The sequence below is a fragment of the Saimiri boliviensis genome, chromosome 5, assembly GCF_048565385.1.
Source record: "Saimiri boliviensis isolate mSaiBol1 chromosome 5, mSaiBol1.pri, whole genome shotgun sequence".
NCBI classification, from domain to species: Eukaryota; Metazoa; Chordata; class Mammalia; order Primates; family Cebidae; genus Saimiri; species Saimiri boliviensis.
The window spans coordinates 39895404-39914695 of NC_133453.1; the positions used below are offsets into that span (position 1 = coordinate 39895404).

The 19292-nt window shown below is 39.0% G+C and overlaps 1 protein-coding gene across 10 annotated transcripts in view; it reads left to right on the forward strand.

Annotated features, from left to right (window-relative positions):
• HYCC2 (hyccin PI4KA lipid kinase complex subunit 2) overlaps positions 1 to 19292 on the forward strand; it is an 87155-nt gene that overhangs the window by 13201 nt on the left and 54662 nt on the right. For 4 of the 10 annotated variants that reach the window (XM_074399292.1, XM_010336448.2, XM_003925665.2 and 1 more), the window contains exon 2: positions 17007 to 17104. The gene's annotated coding sequence lies outside the window, so the exon portion shown is untranslated. The other 6 variants (XM_039470103.2, XM_074399286.1, XM_074399285.1 and 3 more) reach the window with 4 other exon arrangements.

A 19292-nucleotide genomic window follows, 5' to 3' on the forward strand; every position in this document is an offset into this window, starting at 1 on the left:
GATTAGCCATTGTGCCTGAATCCCAGCTTTTCTTTTTAGGCTTTTTGGTTGGCCTGTTGTTTGCCCTAACTGCCTCCACTGCCTCAGGCAGTAAGGATATTAAATAACTGCTCCTGTTTTGTACAAATGCCCCTAGGGAAAAGACTATTTGTACTGGTTGATCTTCAAGTCAAATTAAAGACAACCTTGCAAATGGGGTCTGTATTAGTCCATTTTCATGCTGCTGATAAAGACATACCCAAGACTGGGAAGAAAAATAGGTTTAATGGATTTACAGTTTCATGTGGCTGGGGAGGCCTCACAATCATGGCAGAAAGCAAGGAGGAGCAAGTCATATCTTACATGGATGGTAGCAGGCAAAGGGAGAGTTTATGCAGGGAAACTCCCTGTTTTTAAAACCATCTGATCTCATGAGACTCATTCACTATCACAAGTACAGTGCAGGAATGATCTGTCCCCATAATTTAATCACCTCCCACCAGGTTCCTTCCATGACATGTAGAAATTGTGGGAGTTACAATTCAAGATGAGAGTTGGATGGGGACACAGCCAAACCATATCAGGGTCTTCCGGAAGCTTCCAGACAGGTCAAATAATTAGTTTTCCAGGAATGAGGCTTTGAAGGCATTGCAGACCATTCTGTTACCTTCAGTGACTGCCAGTCAGGCTCTTGGTGTGATTGTGGGCTGTTTGTTTAAAGGCTCCTGTGGAGCTGGGGAGGTGGAATGGAAATAGGGCAAGTTAAAACTCCTTGAAGGTTGGGCACAGTGGGTACATACCTGTAGTCTCAGCTACTTGAGAGTTTCAGCTGCTTTTCTTTTTTCCTTTTTCTTTTCTTTTTTATGAGATGGAGTTTTGCTTTGTCGCCAGGCTGGATTGCAGTGGTACATTCTTTGCTCACTGCAACCTCTGCCTCCTGGGTTCAAGTGATTCTCCTGCCTCAGCCTCCTGAGTAGCTGGGACTACAGGTGCGTGCCACCATGCTCTGGCTAATTTTTGTATTTTTAGTAGAGATAGCGTTCTGTTGGCCAGGATGGTCTCGATCTCTTGACCTCATGATCTGCCTGCCTTGGCTTCTCAAAGTACTAGGATTACAGGCGTGAGCCACCACGCCCAGCCTCAGCTACTTTTCTACAATAAACACTTCCCAGATTGCTTTAACCTTTTGGCTAATTTCCAAAGTTCTGAAAAAGTTCATTCTGACAATTTTCACCAGTGTCTTGTTGCTTTTATGGAGGAGAGGATTTTTCCAGGTCATTACTCTGCTGTGACCCCAGTACCACTTAGGTGAATAGGAATCTTCTTGCTTCCCTATACATTTAGTGACTACCTGCTTTGTCTAGCTGCTGAAATAGGGACTGCAGATTTAGTAGTGAATAAGAAGACATTCTCCTGCATGGAGTTTATGTTCTAGTAGGAGACAAGAAGAAGTAAATGTGGAGAATAGTAAAGCAGATCATGGAATAGAGTGATTTTGATCAGTGATGAGTAGTGTTTTTTTGTTTGTTTGTTTTGTTTCTGGGTGTTTTTTTTTTTTTTTTTTTGAGAGAGAATCTCACTCTGTTGCCAGGCTGGAGTGTAGTGGCATGGTCTTGGCTCACTGCAACCTCTGCCTCCCAGGTTCAAGCAATTCTCCTGCCTCAGCCTCCCAAGTAGCTGGGACTCTGTAGTTACTGGTGCAGGTATGCGCCACCACACCCAGCTAATTTTTGTATTTTTAGTAGAGATGGGGTTTCACCATGTTGGCCAGCATGTTCTCTATCTCTTTATCTTGTGATCCATCTACCTTGGTCTCCCAAAATGCTGGGATTACAGGCATGAGCCGCCACGCCTGGCCAGTGTTTTTTGTTTGTTTGTTTGGAGTGAGCACAGAGATTGGATGAAGAAGGAAACCAAGGTGAGCAGCTGGGCAGCAAAGGGAATAGAAGCACAAAGCCTCTTAGGCAAGAATGAGTTTGGCATGTTCAAGAAACATCAAGAAAGCTCAGGTAGCTAGAGCAGGCAGATAGCCCAAAAAAAGACAAAGATAATTGACAACACTAAAATTATATGGATAATTTAAAAGTATTGATATCCAGGACCTATAAATGGACAACTATGATTTTTGGTAATCATTGTTTTCATTACTGTCTTCAGTAGGCTAACTCCTCTGCAACCTGTGGAACTGGAAGGAATGTTGCGTTGAGTTCTGTTTTTTTTTGAGACGGAGTTTCGCTCTTGTTACCTAGGCTGGAGTGCAATGGCACAATCTCAGCTCACCGCAACCTCCGCCTCCTGGGTTCAGGCAATTCTCCTGCCTCAGCCTCCTGAGTAGCTGGGATTACAGGCATGTGCCACCATGCCCAGCTAATTTTTTGTATTTTTAGTAGAGATGGGGTTTCACCATGTTGACCAGGATGGTCTCAATCTCTTGACCTCGTGATCCACCCGCCTCAGCCTCCCAAAGTGCTGGGATTACAGGCTTGAGCCACCGCGCCCGGCCTGCTAATTTATTTTTATATTTTGTAGAGACAAGGTCTCCCCGTGTTGGCCAGGCTGTTTTTGAACTCCTGACCTCTGGTGATCCACCCACCTCAGCCTCCCAAAGTGCTAGGATTACAGGTGTGAGCCACCGCGCCCGCCTGCGTTGAGTTCTAATGCTAATACAAACCTGCATCATTTTGAACTAAGAGCTGGTTGCTAGTTCCTGGCATTTAGTGTCTCTTCAGAATGTCTTGGTAGAGACTCAGCTAATAAGATCTGTTTTGAAAATTATCTAGCGATGGTCACTTTTGAATGTCCTTTATAGTAGATTAATGAATGATTTTTCAACTCCCCTCTTTGATGTATGCATAGCCCCCAAATTTAGTAGCTTAACATGACAACTATTTTATTTGCTCATAATTCTATGGGTCAGTAATTTGGGCATCTGGGCAGTTCTTTTTCTGGTCTTCCCTGAGATTACTCATGTCATTTGACTGGGACTGTTATTTAAGATGCCTTCACTCACACATTTATTGGATACTGTTGGCTGTTGGTCGGCCTGTGTCTCTTCATTAGGCTAGCCCTGGCTTCTTCATATGGCTGCTAAATATTAAAAGTAGAGAGAAAGGAAAGCTCCAGTATGCAAGCACTTTTCAAACTTTTGCATTATGTGGGATAGTTTTATATTCCTATAAATGTTTTTGAGCTCTGCTCTGGCATGCAGTTACATTTATTTGAAAATAGCTTGATCCTTCCAGGTTTTGATTTTACAGATCACCTGAGGTCAGGAGTTCAAGACCAGCCTGGCCAACATGGTAAAACCCCATCTCTACTAAAAATACAAAAATTAGCCGGGTGTGGTGGTTGGTGCCTGTAATCTCAGCTATTTGGGAGACTGAGGCTGGAGAATTGCTTGAACCCAGGAGGCAGGGGTTGCAGTGACCGGAGATCATGTATTTGCACTCCAGCTTGGGTTACAAGAGCAAAAATCTGTCTCAAAAAAAAAAAAAAGATTTTAAGATTTAATAGATAGTACTGGATCTGTGTTCACTGTAGGGCTAGTTAGTCCTCATTACTTAGGAAGAACTCTTTTTTTGTTTTTTTTTTTTTAATTGCATTTTAGGTTTGGGGGTACATGTGAAGAACATGCAAGATTGTTGCATAGGTACGCAAGTGGCAGTGTGATTTGCTGCCTTCCTCCCCATCACCTATATCTGGCATTTCTCCCCATGCCATCCCCCCACAACTTCCCACCCCCTGCTGTCCCTCCCCTATTTCCCTCCAACAGACCCCAGTGTGTAGTGCTCCCCTCCCTGTGTCCATGTGTTCTCATTGTTCAACACCCATCTGTGAGTGAGAACATGCGGTGTTTGATTTTCTGCTCCTGTGTCAGTTTGCTGAGAATGATGGTTTCCAGGTTCATCCATGTCCCTACAAAGGACACGAACTCATCGTTTTTGATGGCTGCGTAATATTCCATGGTGTATATGTGCCACATTTTCCCTGTCCAGTCTATCATTGATGGGTATTGGGGTTACTTCCAGGTCTTTGCTATTGTAAACTGTGCTGCAATGAACATTCGTGTGCATGTGTCCTTATAGTAGAATGATTTATAATCCTTTGGATATATACCCAGTAATGGGATTGCTGGGTCAAATGGGATTTCTATTTCTAGGTCCTTGAGGAATCGCCACAGTGTCTTCCACAATCGTTGAACTAATTTACACTCCCACCAACAGTGTAAAAGTGTTCCTATTTTTCCATATCCTCTCCAGCATCTGTTGTCTCCAGATTTTTTAAGGATCACCATTCTAACTGGCGTGAGATGGTATCTCAATGTAGTTTTGATTTGCATTTCTCTAATGATCAGTGATGATGAGCATTTGTTTCATGTTTGTTGGCCTCATGTATGTCTTCTTTTGTAAAGTGTCTGTTCATATCCTTTGCCCACTTATGAATGGGCTTGTTTGTTTTTTTCTTGTAAATCTGTTTTAGTTCTTTGTAAATTCTGGATATCAGCCCTTTGTCAGATGAGTAAACTGCAAAAATTTTTTCCCATTCTGTTGGTTGCTGATTCACTCTAATTACTGTTTCTTTTGCTGTGCAGAAGCTGTGGAATTTGATTAGGTCCCATTTGTCTATTTTGGCTTTTGTTGCCAATGCTTTTGGTGTTTTGGTCATGAAGTCCTTGCCTACTACTGTGTCCTGAATGGTTTTGCCTAGATTTTCTTCTAGGGTTTTGATGGTGTTAGGTCTTATGTTTAAGTCTTTAATCCATCTGGAGTTAATTTTAGTGTAAGGTGTCAGGAAGGGGTCCAGTTTCTGCTTTCTGCACATGGCTAGCCAGTTTTCCCAACACCATTTATTAAACAGGGAATCCTTTCCCCATTGCTTGTTTTTGTCAGGTTTGTCAAAGATCGGATGGTTGTAGATATGTTGTGTTGCCTCCAAGGCCTTTGTTCTGTTCCATTGGTCTATACCTCTGTTTTGGTACCGGTACCATGCTGTTTTGATTACTGTAGCCTTGTAGTATAGTTTGAAGTCCAGTAGTGTGATGCCTCCTGCTTTGTTCTTTTTGCTTAGAATTGACTTGGCTATGCGGGCTCTCCTTTGGTTCCATACATAGGAAGTTTAAGGTGTTTTTTCCCAATTCTGTAAAGAAGGTCATTGGTAGCTTGATGGGGATAGCATTGAATCTGTAAATTACTGTGGGCAGTATGGCCATTTTCATGCTGTTGATTCTTCCTAACCATGAACATGGAAAGATTCTCCATCCGTTTGTGTCCTCTCTTATTTCGTTGAGCAGTGGCTTATAGTTCTCCGTGAAGAGGTCCTTTATGTTCCTTGTTAGCTGTATTCCTAGGTATTCTATTCTCTTTGTAGCAGTTGTGAATGGCAGTTCGTTCTTGATTTGGCTCTCTTTAAGTCTGTTATTGGTGTATAGGAATGCTTGTGATTTTTGCACATTGATTTTGTATCCTTAGACTTTGCTGAAGTTGCTTATCAGTTTTATGAGACTTTGGGCTGAGAAGATGGGGTCTTAGATACACAGTCATGTCATCTGAAAATAGAGACAGTTTGACTTCCTCCTTTCCTATCTGAATACACTTTATTTCTTTTTCTTGCCTGATTGCTCTGGCTAGAACTTCCAGTACTATATTGAATAGGAGTGGTGAGAGAGGGCATCCTTGTCTAGTGCCAGATTTCAAAGGGAATGCTTCCAGTTTTTGCCCGTTCAGTATGATATTGGCTGTTGGTTTGTCATAAATGGCTTTTATTATTTTGAGATATGGTCCATCAATACCTAGTTTATTGAGGGTTTTTAGCATAAAGGGTTGTTGAATTTTGTCAAAGGCCTTCTCTGCATCAATTGAGATAATCATGTGGTTTTTGTCTTTGGTTCTGTTTATGTGGTGAATTACGTTTATGGACTTGCATATGTTGAACCAGCCTTGCATCCCTGGGATGAATTATACTTGATCATGGTGGATAAGCTTTTTGATGTGCTTTTGCAATCGGCTCGCCAGTATTTTATTGAAGATTTTTGCATCTATGTTCATCATAGATATTGGCCTGAAGTTTTCTTTTCTTGTTGAGTCTCTGCCGGGTTTTGGTATCAGGATGATGTTGGTCTCATAAAATGACTTGGGAAGGATTCCCTCTTTTTGGATTATTTGGAATTGTTTCAGAAGGAATGGTACCAGCTCCTCTTTGTATGTCTGGTAGTAGAATTCAGCTGTGAACCCATCTGGACCTGGGCTTTTTTTGGGTGGTAGGCTCTTAATTGCTGCCTCAACTTCAGACATTGTTATTGGTCTATTCAGGGTTTTGACTTCTTCTTGGTTTAGGCTTGGGAGGAGGCAAGTGTCCAGGAATTTATCCATTTCTTCCAGGTTTACTAGTTTATGTGCATAGAGTTGTTTGTAATAATCTCTGATGATGGTTTGAATTTCTGTGGAATCTGTGGTGATATCCCCTTTATTATTTTTTATTGCATCAATTTGGTTATTCTCTCTTTTCTTTTTTATTAATGTGGTTAGTGGTCTGTCTATTTTGTTGATCTTTTCGAAAAACCAGCTCCTGGATTTATTGATTTTTTGAAGAGTTTTTTGTGTCTCTATCTCCTTCAGTTCTGTTCTGATCTTAGTTATTTCCTGTCTTCTGCTAACTTTTGAGTTTTTTTGATCTTACTCCTCTAACTCTTTCAATTTTGATGATAGGGTGTCAATTTTAGATCTCTCCTTTCTTCTCATATGGGCATTTATTGCTATATATTTTCCTCTAGAGACTGCTTTAAATGTGTCCCAGAGATTCTGGTATGTTGTGTTTTCATTCTCGTTGGTTTTGAAGAACATCTTTATTTCTGCCTTCATTTCGTTGTTTATCCAGTCAACATTCAAGAGCAAGTTGTTCAGTTTCCATGAGGCTGTGTTGTTCTGAGTTAGTTTCTGAATTCTGAGTTCTAACTTGATTGCACTGTGGTCTGAGAGACTGTTTGCTATGATTTCCATTCTTTTGCATTTGCTGAGGAGTGATTTGCTTCCAATTATGTGGTCAATTTTAGAGTAGGTGTGATGTGGTGCTGAGAAGAATGTATATTCTGTGTATTTGGGGTAGAGAGTTCTGTAAATGTCTGTTAGGTTTGTTTGTTCCAGGTCTGAGTTCAAGTTCTGGATATCCTTGTTAATTTTCTGTCTGGTTGATCTGTCTAATATTGACAATGGGGTGTTAAAGTCTCCCACTATTATTTTGTGTGATTCTAATTCTCTTTGTAAGTCATTAAGAACTTGCCTTATGTATCTGGGTGCTCCTGTATTATTGGGTGCATACATATTTAGGATCGTTAACTCTTCTTGTTGCATTGATCCTTTTACCATGTAATGTCCTTCTTTGTCTCTTTTGATCTTTGTTGCTTTAAAGTCTATTTTATCAGAGATGAGAATTGCAACTCCTGCTTTTTTTTTTGCTCTTCATTTGCTTGGTAGATCTTCCTCCATCCCTTTACTTTGAGTCTTTGTGTATCCTTGCACGTGAGATGGGTTTCCTAGATATAGCACACTGATGGGTTTTGGCTTTTTATCCAATTTGCCAGTCTGTGTCTTTTGATTGGAGCATTTAGTCCATTTACATTTAGGGTTAATATCGTTATGTGTGAATTTGATACTGCCATTTTGATGCTGGCTGGCTGTTTTGCCCATTAGTTGATATAGATTCTTCATTGTGTTGATGCTCTTTACCATTTGGTTTATTTTTCGAGTGGCTGGTACTGGTTGTTCCTTTCTATGTGTGGAGCCTCTTTCAGGAGCTGCTGTAAAGCAGGCCTGGTGGTGATGAAATCTCTGAGTACTTGCTTGTTCACAAAGGATTTTATTTTTCCTTCACTTATGAAGCTTAGTTTGGCTGGATATGTAATTCTGGGTTGAAAGTTCTTTTCTTTAAGGATGCTGAATATTGACCCCCACTCTTTTCTGGCTTGTATGGTTTCTGCTGAGAGATCCGCTGTGAGTCTGATGGGCTTCCCTTTGTGTGTAACCCGACCTTTCTTTCTGGCTGCCCTTAGCATTTTCTCCTTCATTTCAACCCTGGTGAATCTGACGATTATTGCCTTGGGCTTGCTCTTCTTGAGGAATATCTTTGTGGTGTTCTCTGTATTTCCTGGACTTGAATATTGGCCTGCCTTGCTAGGTTGGGCAAGTTTTCCTGGATAATATCCTGAAGAGTATTTTCCAGCTTGGATTTATTCTGTTCGTCACATTCAGGTACACCTATCAAACGTAGATTAGGTCTTTTCACATAGTCCCATATTTCTTGGAGACTTTGTTCATTCCTTTTTACCCCTTTTTCTCTAATCTTGCCTTCTCATTTATTTCATTGAGTTGATCTTCGACCTCTGATATCCTTTCTTCTGCTTGGTCAATTCGGCTGTTGAAACTTGTGCATGCTTCGCGAACTTCTTGTGTTGTGTTTTTCAGCTCCATCAATTCACTTATATTCCTCTCTATTTGTCCATTCTTGTTAGGATTTCATCAAATCTTTTTTCAAGGTTCTTAGTTTCTTTGCATTGGATTAGAACATGTTCTTTTAGCTCATGGAAGTTCCTTATTACCTACCTTCTGAAGTCTGATTCTGTCATTTCATCACACTCATTCTTCATCCAGTCTTGTTCCCTTGCTGGTGAGGAGTTGGTTGTTTGTTTTTGTCTGAGAATCTCCTGGCCTGGCTCCCTGCCTCAGACCCCCCTTTAGTCAGATGGATGGGCAACTGTGCCTTCCCAGGGCTCCAATCACCAGCCAAAAGGGCACCCGGACCAGTGTATTTTGTATGGAGAACTGCCATGCTGGGGTGCTACAAAGCAGCCACGTGGGCCAAAACAGCTGCGGGGACTGAAAGGGCCGCACTGGCCAAAACAGTCGTGCTGGCAACCCGTGGGGCTCCTCTGCCTGGGAATCTCCTGGTCTGTGGGCAATAAAAATTTGTCTGGAAATGCGGTGTCCGCTTACCCTCCGCGCTTTCACTGGGAGCTGCAATCCTGAGCTGTTCCTAAACGGCCATCTTGGATCCGGAGACAACCAGGGAGAACTCTTATGTGTACTTGACCCTATCTTTAGTGCAATTGGTGAGAAGTGGCACTATTTCTGGCCCTGTGTAAGTTCTGGACGCTGCTACCTCTTATCTTTCTGGTGCTAGTTTTCCTGGCTTCTGGTAGTTTCCTCACACACACAGTGTGCTGATTAGTTTTCATTTGACTACTAGAGAGTGATCCTTTGCAGATCTCCAGAGTTCATTCTTAGTACAGCTCTCCGCATTACTCTGTCCTGTAGTACTTTGGTCTGCCTATACTCAGTTTTGCCTCCCTAACTCAGGGAGTCTACCACATTTTACTTGCCTTTCTCTTCCTTACCCTGCAGCCTGGAAAGTCTTGAGTAAGAAAGTTGAGGTAACTTCATTGTTCTTCATCATCTGTATCCAGTGTCTTGAAAACTTGTGTTTCATATATTTTCTTTTATTTTTTTCTTTTGAGTCAGAATCTCACTCTGTTGCCCAGGCTGCAGTGCAGTGGGACAGTCATGGCTCATGCAGCCTTAACCTCCCAATTTCAAATGATCCTCCCATCTCAGCTTCCTGAGTAGCTTGGGCTACAGGCATGTGCCACCATGCCCTGCCAATTTTAAAAATTTTTTGTAGAGACTAGGTCTCACTGTGTTGCCCAGGCTGGTCTCAAACTCCTGGGTTCAGCAGTCTTCCTGCCTTGGCCTCCCAGAGTACTGGAATAACAAGTGTGAGCCATTGTGGCCTGCCTTTGTTTCATGTTTTCTTCTTCTTCTTCTCTCCCTCTCTCTCTCTCTCTCTCTCTCTCTCTCTCTCTCTCTGTGTGTGTGTGTGTGTGTGTGTGTGTGTGTGTGTGTCTCTGTGTGTGTGTTTTCTTCCACTCCTGTTGCCTAGGTACAAGTGATTCTCCTGCCTCAGCTTCCTAAGTAGCTGGGATTACAGGTGTGCACCACTATACTAGGCTACTTTTTGTATTTTTTGTGAAGAGGGGGTTTTACCATGTTGCACAAGTTAGTCTCTAACTCCTAAGCTCAAGTGGTCCACCTGCCTTGCCGTCCCAAAGTGCTGGGATTACAGGCATGAGCATCATGCCCGGCCTTCTTCCATGTCTTAAATTCAGGCAAGAAAGTAAATTTACTTCCTGTCACTCCATCTTGTTGAGAAATGGAATGCCCTTCTCTCCTCACACTTTTTCTCTTTCTTTAGTATTAGGCTCCTGATTGAGGATGGGGGTGTTCTCTATGGTCTTGGTCCAATCTCAGTTTTGGGCTGGCTTTTGTGCTAGGACCTTACAGCTTTCCTACCCCCACCCTATGCAATTGCAGATTAGGCAATACACATGCTTCCTAAAGGGAGTGATTAGTTGAGGGAGAACTGACATCTTTAACCATGAGTCTTCCCAGTTCAAGAACATGGTATATCCTCTGCTTTATTTAGACTCTCTTTATTTTCTCTCAAAAATGTTTTCTTTTTTTCTTTTTTCTTTCTTTCTTTTTTTTTTTAAACAAAGATGGGGTTTCACCATGATAGCCAGGCTGGTTTTGAACTCCTGACCACAGGTGATCCACCCACCTCGGCCTCCCAAAGTGCTAGGATTACAGATGTAGGAGCCACCACACCTGGCTCAAAAATGTTTTCTTGTTTTCAGTGTAGAGGTCTTACACATCTTTTGTTAGATTTATTTCTAGTCTTATTTTTTTTAATGCTATTGTTACAATGCATTTTAAAAAATTTGTGGCTAGTTTATAGAAACAGTTGATTATCATGTATTAACCTTATATTCAGAAACTTAGATAAATTCACTTATTCTAATAATCTATAGACTCTGGGTTTTCTTGGTATATAATTATATCATCTGCAAATAATAACATTTCTTCTTTTCCAGTCCTTATTCCTTTTGTTTTTCTTGCCTTATTGTACTAGCTAGGCCTTCCAGTACACTGTTGAATAGAAGTGGTGATAATGGTCATCTCTGTCTTGTTTTCAACCTCCAGGGGTAAGTTTTCAATATTTTACCATTGACTATGATGCTTGCTGTAAGCTTTTTATGGATATTCTTCATGAATTTTTCAATATAAATGAATTTTTCAGTTATATCATAACTGAATATTGAACGTGTCTTTCCTATACCTATTTGGATGATCATATGAATTTTCTCCTGAACTGCTGTTATATGCCTGGAGTAAATTCTTTTTTATATGTGGTATTCTGTATGTATAGTACTAGATTTTATTTGCTAATTCATTGATATTTTTGCATCTGTGTTCATGAGAGAAATTAGTGTGTGATTTTCCTTTCTTTTAATATCTGTGTTAATTTTTGTTATGGCTATACTGGTTTTCTATTTTTTTTTTGAGATGGCATCATGCCCTGTTCCTCAGGCTGGAGTGCAGTGGCGTGATCTCAGCTCACTGCAGCCTCCACCTCCTGGGTTCAAGTGATTCTCCTGCCTCAGCCACCTGAATACCTGGAATTACAGGTGACCACCATCATGCCTGGCTAATTCTAGTATTTTTACTAGAGATGGATTTTCACCATGTTCACTTGGCTGATCTTGAACTCCTGACTTCAAGTGATCAGCCCTCCTAAGCTTCCCAAAGTGCTGGGATTACAGACATGAGTCACCTTGCCCAGCTATTATGCTAGTTCTTAAAAACAGGAAGCCTTTATTAGTTTCTTTCTTTCTTTCTTTCTTTCTTTCTTTCTTTTTCTTTTTTTTTTTTTTTTTTTGAGACAGGGTCTTGTTATGTCACCCAGGCTGGAGTACAGTGGCACAATCTTGGCTCACTGTAACCTCTGCCTACTGGGTTCAAGAGATTCTCCCTCCTCAACATATTTATTATTCTCTGGAAGACTTTTATAAGGTTGTTGTGGTTTCTCCCATAATTGGAAGAAATTACTGGTAAAACCATCTATACTTGAGATTTTCCTTAAGGAAAAAAAAAATTTTTTTTTTGAGATAAGAGTTTTGTTCTTGTTGCCTAGGCTGGAGTGCAATGGCCCGATCTCCACTCACTGCAACCTCCGCCTCTCAGGTTCAAGTGATTCTCCTGCCTCAGCCTCCTGAGTAGTGGAGATTACAGGCATGTGCCACCACACCCAGCTAATTTTGTATTTTTAGTAGAGACAGGGTTTCTCTGTGTTAGTCAGGCTGGTCCCGAACTCCTGACCTCAGGTGATCCGCCCACCTCGGCCTCCCAAAGCGCTGGGATTACAGGCGTGAGCCACTGCGCCTGGCCAAGGAAAGATTTTTAATAATACGTTCCATTTCTTTATTGCTTTGGGGCTATTTGGATATTATGTTTCTTTCAGCATTAGTAATTTGTATTTTTAAAGAAATGTGTCCATTTTATACTGTCATGGGTTTTTTGTTGTTGTTTTTTGGGGATTTTTTTTTTGAGACAGGATCTCACTCTGTTGCTCAGGTTGGACTGCCATGGTGCAATCATGGCTCACTGCAGCCTTAAACTCGTAGCCTCAAGCAATCCTCTCACCTCACAGCCTCTTGATTAGCTGGGACCACAGGTGTATGTCACCACACCCAGCTTATTTTTTAATTTTTTTGTAAAGATTTCTTCTTTGACCTATAGATAATTTAGAAATGTAATTTTAGGCCTGGTGCAGTGGCTCACGCCTGTAATCCCAGCACTTTGGGAGGCTGAGGCAGGAGGATTGCCTGAGCCCAGGAGTGCAAGACCAGTGCAAGACCAGCCTATGCAACATGGTGAGATGTCATCTCTAATTTTAAATTTAAAAAATAAAAAAGAAATTGAATTTTAATTTTCCAGGTAGTTTTTCTAGGTTTTTATTTATTATTTTTGTTATTGTTGTTAATGATTTGTAGCTTATTTTTGTTGTGGTTAGAAACCATACTTTGAAAAAAAAAAAAAAGAAACCATACTTTGAATGCCATCATCTTTTTTAAAGTATGTTGAAACTTCTCTTATGGCTCAGTATGCATGGAGTCTTTGAAAAGAATTCACATTTTGTTTTTGCTAGGTGCAATATTCTGTATTAGTCATTTTGGTTGTTTGTAAATTGCACCATTCAAATCTTACTGATTTTTGGTCACTTTTTCTGTCAAATTGCTGAGAGAGATGTGGGTCTCCAACTGTGATTATGGTTTTGTCTTTTTCTCCTTTTAATTCTGCAAATTTTTGCTTTATGTTTTTATTTTATTTTATTTTATTTTATGGCAGAGGCTTACTCTGCTGCTAAGACAGGAGTGCAGTGGTATGGTCATGGCTTACTGCAGACTTGGCCTCCTGGGCTCAAGTGATCCTCTCAGTCTCCCAAGAGGCTGGGACTATAGGCACATACCACCACACCATAGTTTCTTTGGTTTTGTTTGTTTGTTTTGTAGAAAATGGGTTTTGCCATGTTGTCCAGATTGGTCTTGAACTCCTGAGCGCAAGCTATCTGCCTGCCTCAGCCTCCCAAAGTACTGTAATTACAGGCCTGAGCCACCATGCCCTACTACTTTATGTGTTTTGAGGTTAGTACTAGGTACATAGAAGTTTATGATTGTGGTACCTTCCTGTTGGTTTGATCCCTTCATCATTATGTAATATTACTTTAATCTATAATAGCATTCTTGCCATTAATTAGTTCTCTGAAATTAATGTGTGGTTTTTTTTTTTTTTTTTTTTTTTTAGACGGAGTTTCGCTCTTGTTACCCAGGCTGGAGTGCAATGGCGCGATCTCGGCTCACCGCAACCTCCGCCTCCTGGGTTCAGGCAATTCTCCTGCCTCAGCCTCCTGCGTAGCTGGGATTATAGGCACGCACCACCATGCCCAGCTAATTTTTTGTATTTTTAGTAGAGACGGGGTTTCACCATGTTGACCAGGATGGTCTCGATCTCTCGACCTCGTGATCCACCCGCCTCGGCCTCCCAAAGTGCTGGGATTACAGGCTTGAGCCACCGCGCCCGGCCTAATGTGTGTTTTTTAAGGACTGTGCTTCTTTGTTTAATCCAGCCTAACAAAATTTGTCTTTTATTAGAAGAATTTTGTCTAAATCAGAGGTGTCCACTCTTTTGGCTTCCCTGAGCTATACTGGAAGCAGAAGAATTGTCTTGGGCCACACATAAAATATGCTAACATTAATAATAGCTGATGAGCTAAAAAAAAAAATTGCAAAAAAAAAAAATCTCATAATGTTTTAAGAAAGTTTACAAATTTGTGTTAGGCCACATTCAAACCCTGCCCTGGGCTGTGAATAAGCTTGGTCTACATACTGTAATATAATTATTAATATAGTTGGGTTTATATGTATAATCTTACTGTCATTTGCTATTTGGCCCATTTTTTTTCTTTTTCTTATTTTTTGCCTGCTTTTAGATTAAATATTTATTTTCCCTCTAATTTGTTTCATATATATTTTTTATTTGTTTGTTTTAACGGTTATCATGAAAATTTCAACATCCATCTTTAACTTTTTACAATATATACAACCTATTACTATTACCACTGTCACCCAACTGCTAAAATCTTAGAACCTTTAAACCTTATAAGGCATTTCAGTTACTGTTTTGAACTGTCACTCTTATTTCCTTACATTATTTACCCTGATACATATTTTTTATGCCCCAGCACTGAGTAGATGATATTGTGTATTTCTTTCTACATTTCCTTTGCTTCTGCCTGAATAATTTCTTTTAATTTTCTTTTAGTACAGGCTTGTAGTGAGAATTTTTTTTTTTTTTTTTTTTGCAAATTTTAAAATTTCACCTTTATTTTTGAAGGATAGTTTTGCTGGGCATAGTATTCTAGATTGGCAGTTATTTTCTCTTTGGCCCTTTAATAGTGTTATTCTATTATATTCTGGCTTCTGTTGTTTCTCTTGAGAAATTTGTCAGTTTACTGTGTTTTGAAGAGTGACTCCTTTTTTTCCTGTGGCTACTTCTGTGAATTTTTTCTCCCCCCTTTCATCCCTAGTTTATAGCATACTAGGTAGAATTTTCTTTTAACTATATCCTGCTTGGTGTTGGCAGAGCATTCTCAATCTCTAGAATGATTTCTTTCACTAGTTTTTGAAAACTCCAGTTACTCTTTCTTTGAATGGTGGATTTATCAATTTCTCCACTTTCCTAGGACTTCTGTTATACATATATATATATATATTAGACACTGTGAGTGTGTCTCATATTTTTCTTAAACCTCTCCCCCACCTCCTTTCACTACTTTCTCTTTCCCCTTCCTCTGTTTTTTATTCTTTTCTCTTTATGCCTCAGATTGGGTATTTTTCATTGATTTGTCTTCTAGTTTAGTCATCCTTTATTCATTCCACTGTTGTCTCCTTTGCTCTAAGACCAAGATACTAAATTCTTATGATTCTGAGACTGATGTGTTGCCAGGTATGCTGAGAGGGCTCTATATTGAGCTCTTAATTTCACATATTGTATTTTTCGGTTCTAGAGTGCTTATTTAATTATTTTGGTAGTTCCTAATTCATTGGTGAAATGTCACGTCTTCAGCAGTTCTGTACATTTCCCCTTCTATTTTCTATTAGTCAGGATTACTTAATAATTGTCTTTAAATAATTGTCCTTGTGTATTAACTTCACTTGTAAATTATATTTTAGTCTGATTCTCTTGTCTAGTTTGCTCTTAATTATTGTTCATATTTGTTTGTTCCTTTGCATGTTTAGTAATTTTTTAATTGTGTGCCAGACTTTCTGTATGAAAGAACCATAGAGGCGCTGTGCAGTGTTCCCAGTAGGGATCACATTTTTCTCTGGTGTACAAATTGGTAAGGACCTAATTACCTTCAACTAGAGGGGGATTGAGCTATTTTAGCGTTGTATTAAAGTTAAATAAAACTCAAGTGTTCTTGCCATTTGCCCTTTTTGTTTGTTACTTTTTTAACTGAGAGCCTACTGAGTATGTCTCCTTGGCCCTGGAAGATTGTGGGAGATCTGTCTCTGTAGTGGTTCACCACGTAGTCCTTCTGCCTACTTACACTGCTTCAAAAATTTGGCAGTTGTCTTGGTGATTTGGTTCAAAATTCTCAAGGTACAAAAAGACAGTTTTTACCATCTTATTTCTATGATATCAGGTGCCCCTTCTCAAAGTACTACCAGTCTCTTTTGTATCTTTCCAGAGATATTCCCTTTCTCCTTTTCAAGTTCTTCCCTCCATTACAGAACCTTCTCATAAAACAAAACTCTCAAGTGAAAGCCCAGTATATGAGATAAACTGTCAACTACTGTGGTGGAGTAGGGGGTCCTGGCATATCTTCAGTTAAAATAATTCTAGGAGAATGGTATCGCAGTGTTCTTTGTATCCAAGAAAGTAAAGCATAATGTAGTCAGCAAACACATAATATAGTTATTACTTTCTAAGAAAAGTCTCTATTTTTAGCAGTTTGAAAATGATTCTGATAAAATCTTTTAATGTGTTTTTGTGCCAAAAATTCAGTAATAACATTTTTTATGTTCTGTTTTTATAAAAGGTAAGTTTTTCAGTTATGTGAAACTCATCCAAAATGATTTTGTAGCTCATGATACTTATTATTTAAGCTTGGTTTTATACTGCATATTATGATTTTAATGAGGTTATTTTTTTAAATGAGAGAGAGAGAGAGAGAAAGTGTGTGTGTGTGTGTGTGTGTGTGTGTGTGTGTGTGTGTATGAGAGAGAGAGAAAGAAAAATCACCGTAACATGTTTCAGAAGGATCATAGAATTTTTGTCTGCAAAGGACTTAATTTTATAGATAATTTAAGTGAGGCTCCAGGTAACTTAAGTAACTTACTCAAGATCTTATAGATAATTAATGGCAAATTTGAAATTAAAATTCAGACTTTCTGTCTCCAAAGTAATTAGGTTTGATAAAGGTATACAAGTATGCTAGTTATTATAGAAAATTTTGGATCTATAATTAGTTCTTAAAATTAGATAAGCTATATTATAAATTCCTATCAAAACTGTTCTTTGTATTATATTCTTCAGAACATTACCTCAATATTTCACTTTTCTGTTTTCATTTTTTTATAGAATTGGAAAATATTTAACTCTTAACAAATGAATTCCCCACTTGAACTCTGCCGAATTCCTGTGCCACCTCCTCCTTTAGAAAACTGACCTTAATACAGGTAAAATTAAGACTTTAACTTTTTACAGGATAAAGAATAAATTTTCTATATAGTTAGACATGTTAGCATTTTTGGTAATCTTTGGTGGATAGCTTCTATTTATTAAACAATTTTACATAATGTAATAACATCTTAATTATCCCCTTTGAATTATATTTTTGAAAGTGTTTCCCTTTTATAAATATGTTTGTAAAAGACCTTCTGTTATCTAAACTTCATATTTATTGAAGGATTGAATTTACTCAGCATAATTGCATTATCTTGGCTACATCTAGATCAATGCTGTCCAATAGAACTTCTTTGATGTTGACTATATTCTGTATCTGTGTCATCCAGTATAGGATGCCAAAGTAGCTCTAGCCACAAGTAGCTTCCTATATTAGACAGTGCAGCTCTGGGCTTTTCCTTAGGAAATTTGGTAATTACACTAACAATATGTCTTAAATGCCTAAGTTTTAGACCTACATCATAGTTGCTGATCAAGTTTAAAAATTAGCAGTAGCAAAACCATCATTGGCTATCTCATATGTTGTCCTGATAATTGTTTAGCTTGGTGTATCCCATAATTTTGATCCACTAGAAATCTTTGAGAGGACTTATCACAGTTAGTTTTGCTCACTATTTTATCTTTAACGTTTTAATTGTTATCTAGCATGTAATTCGTATTCACAGTGCATATTAGCTGAAAGAATGGATAAATAATTTCTGTACTTCAATGCTACAGGAAAAAAATGCCTCCAAAATTGTTTAAAAATTAAATAATTGTATTGATAATATTTCTATATAAATAGTAGCAAGCATCCATTGAGGATTTATGTTGTACAGTCACTGTTCTAAGTAAGACCTTATGTGTGCTGATTTATTAAATATTTTAAAATAAACCTTTGTCATAGCTATGTACATTGTTCTCATTTTATAAGTGAGGAATCTGAAGCCAGAGATTAGTTAAGTAACTTTTCTAAGGACAGCTAATATTGTACTTAGACAGCTTAGACGAGTACTATGAGTTTTCTTCCTGGCAAGTAGTTCTTTACCTTCTTCAGATCACATTCCAGTAGTTTATTATTTTGTTCATTATGTTGTAGTTAGGGCTTGCTAATAAAGGTTTCTATTATCACCTCTGGTACAGTGGTGCTCACTTGTAGTCCTAGCTGTAATCCCAAGGCGGGAGGATTACTTGGGCCCAGGAGTTCAAAACCAGCCTGGGCAACGTAGCGAGACCTCATCTCTAAATAATAGTAATACTGTTAATAATAAAAAGGTCACCATTATCATAGTAATAAAAAAGATAGTCATTTTCTATGATAGCCTCTTTGTTATGTATTCTGAAACTAAGGTAGTATGGCTGGAATATCAGCTTAAGTTCTTTTTTTTTTTTTTTTTTTGAGACAGAGTCTCACTCTGTCACTAGGCTGGAGTGCAGTAAGTAGCATGATCTCGGCTTACTGCAACCTCTGCCTTCTGAATTCAAGTGATTCTCCTGCCTCATCCTCCCGAGTAGCTGGGACTACTGGTACCTGTTACCACACCTGGGTAATTTTTGTATTTTTAGTAGAGACAGGGTTTCATCATGTTTTCCAGGATGATCTTGATCTCTTGACCTAATTATCTGCTTGCCTTGGCCTTCCAAAGTGCTGGGATTACAGGTGTGAGCCAATGCACCCAGCCAGCTTGACTTTTTTTAAGTATAGTTTTTACCAGGTGATGGGATAGATGTAATACAGAGTAGAATAAATGATCTTCAGAATTTTTTATTGTATGATTAAACATAAAGCTTGCAAGGCCAGGTATCATAGTGTATGCTATAATCTCAGCTATTGAGGAGGCTGAGGTGGGAGGATTGGTTGAGCCCAGGAGTTCAAGACCAGCTGGGGCAAGGTAGCGCGACCCCCATCTCAAGAAAAAATAAAAGATACCTTGCAGTCTATTTATAGCTGTGCTCTGTGGATATCTTTACATACTAAAAGTAATGTGCCTAGTTAGAAAATACATGTTTACAGAGAAACACGTGTTTACAGAGAAACTCTGTAAACATATATTTTCTAACTAGGCACAGTACTTTTAGTGTGTAGAGATCTCTACATAGGTCAGTACTATTCTGTTTTTCAAATGAAGGTACTAAAATCTATTGTTAGGATTTTAGAGTTAGAAAATAACTAATCTTGTAGGAAACTGAAGCCCAAAGGGT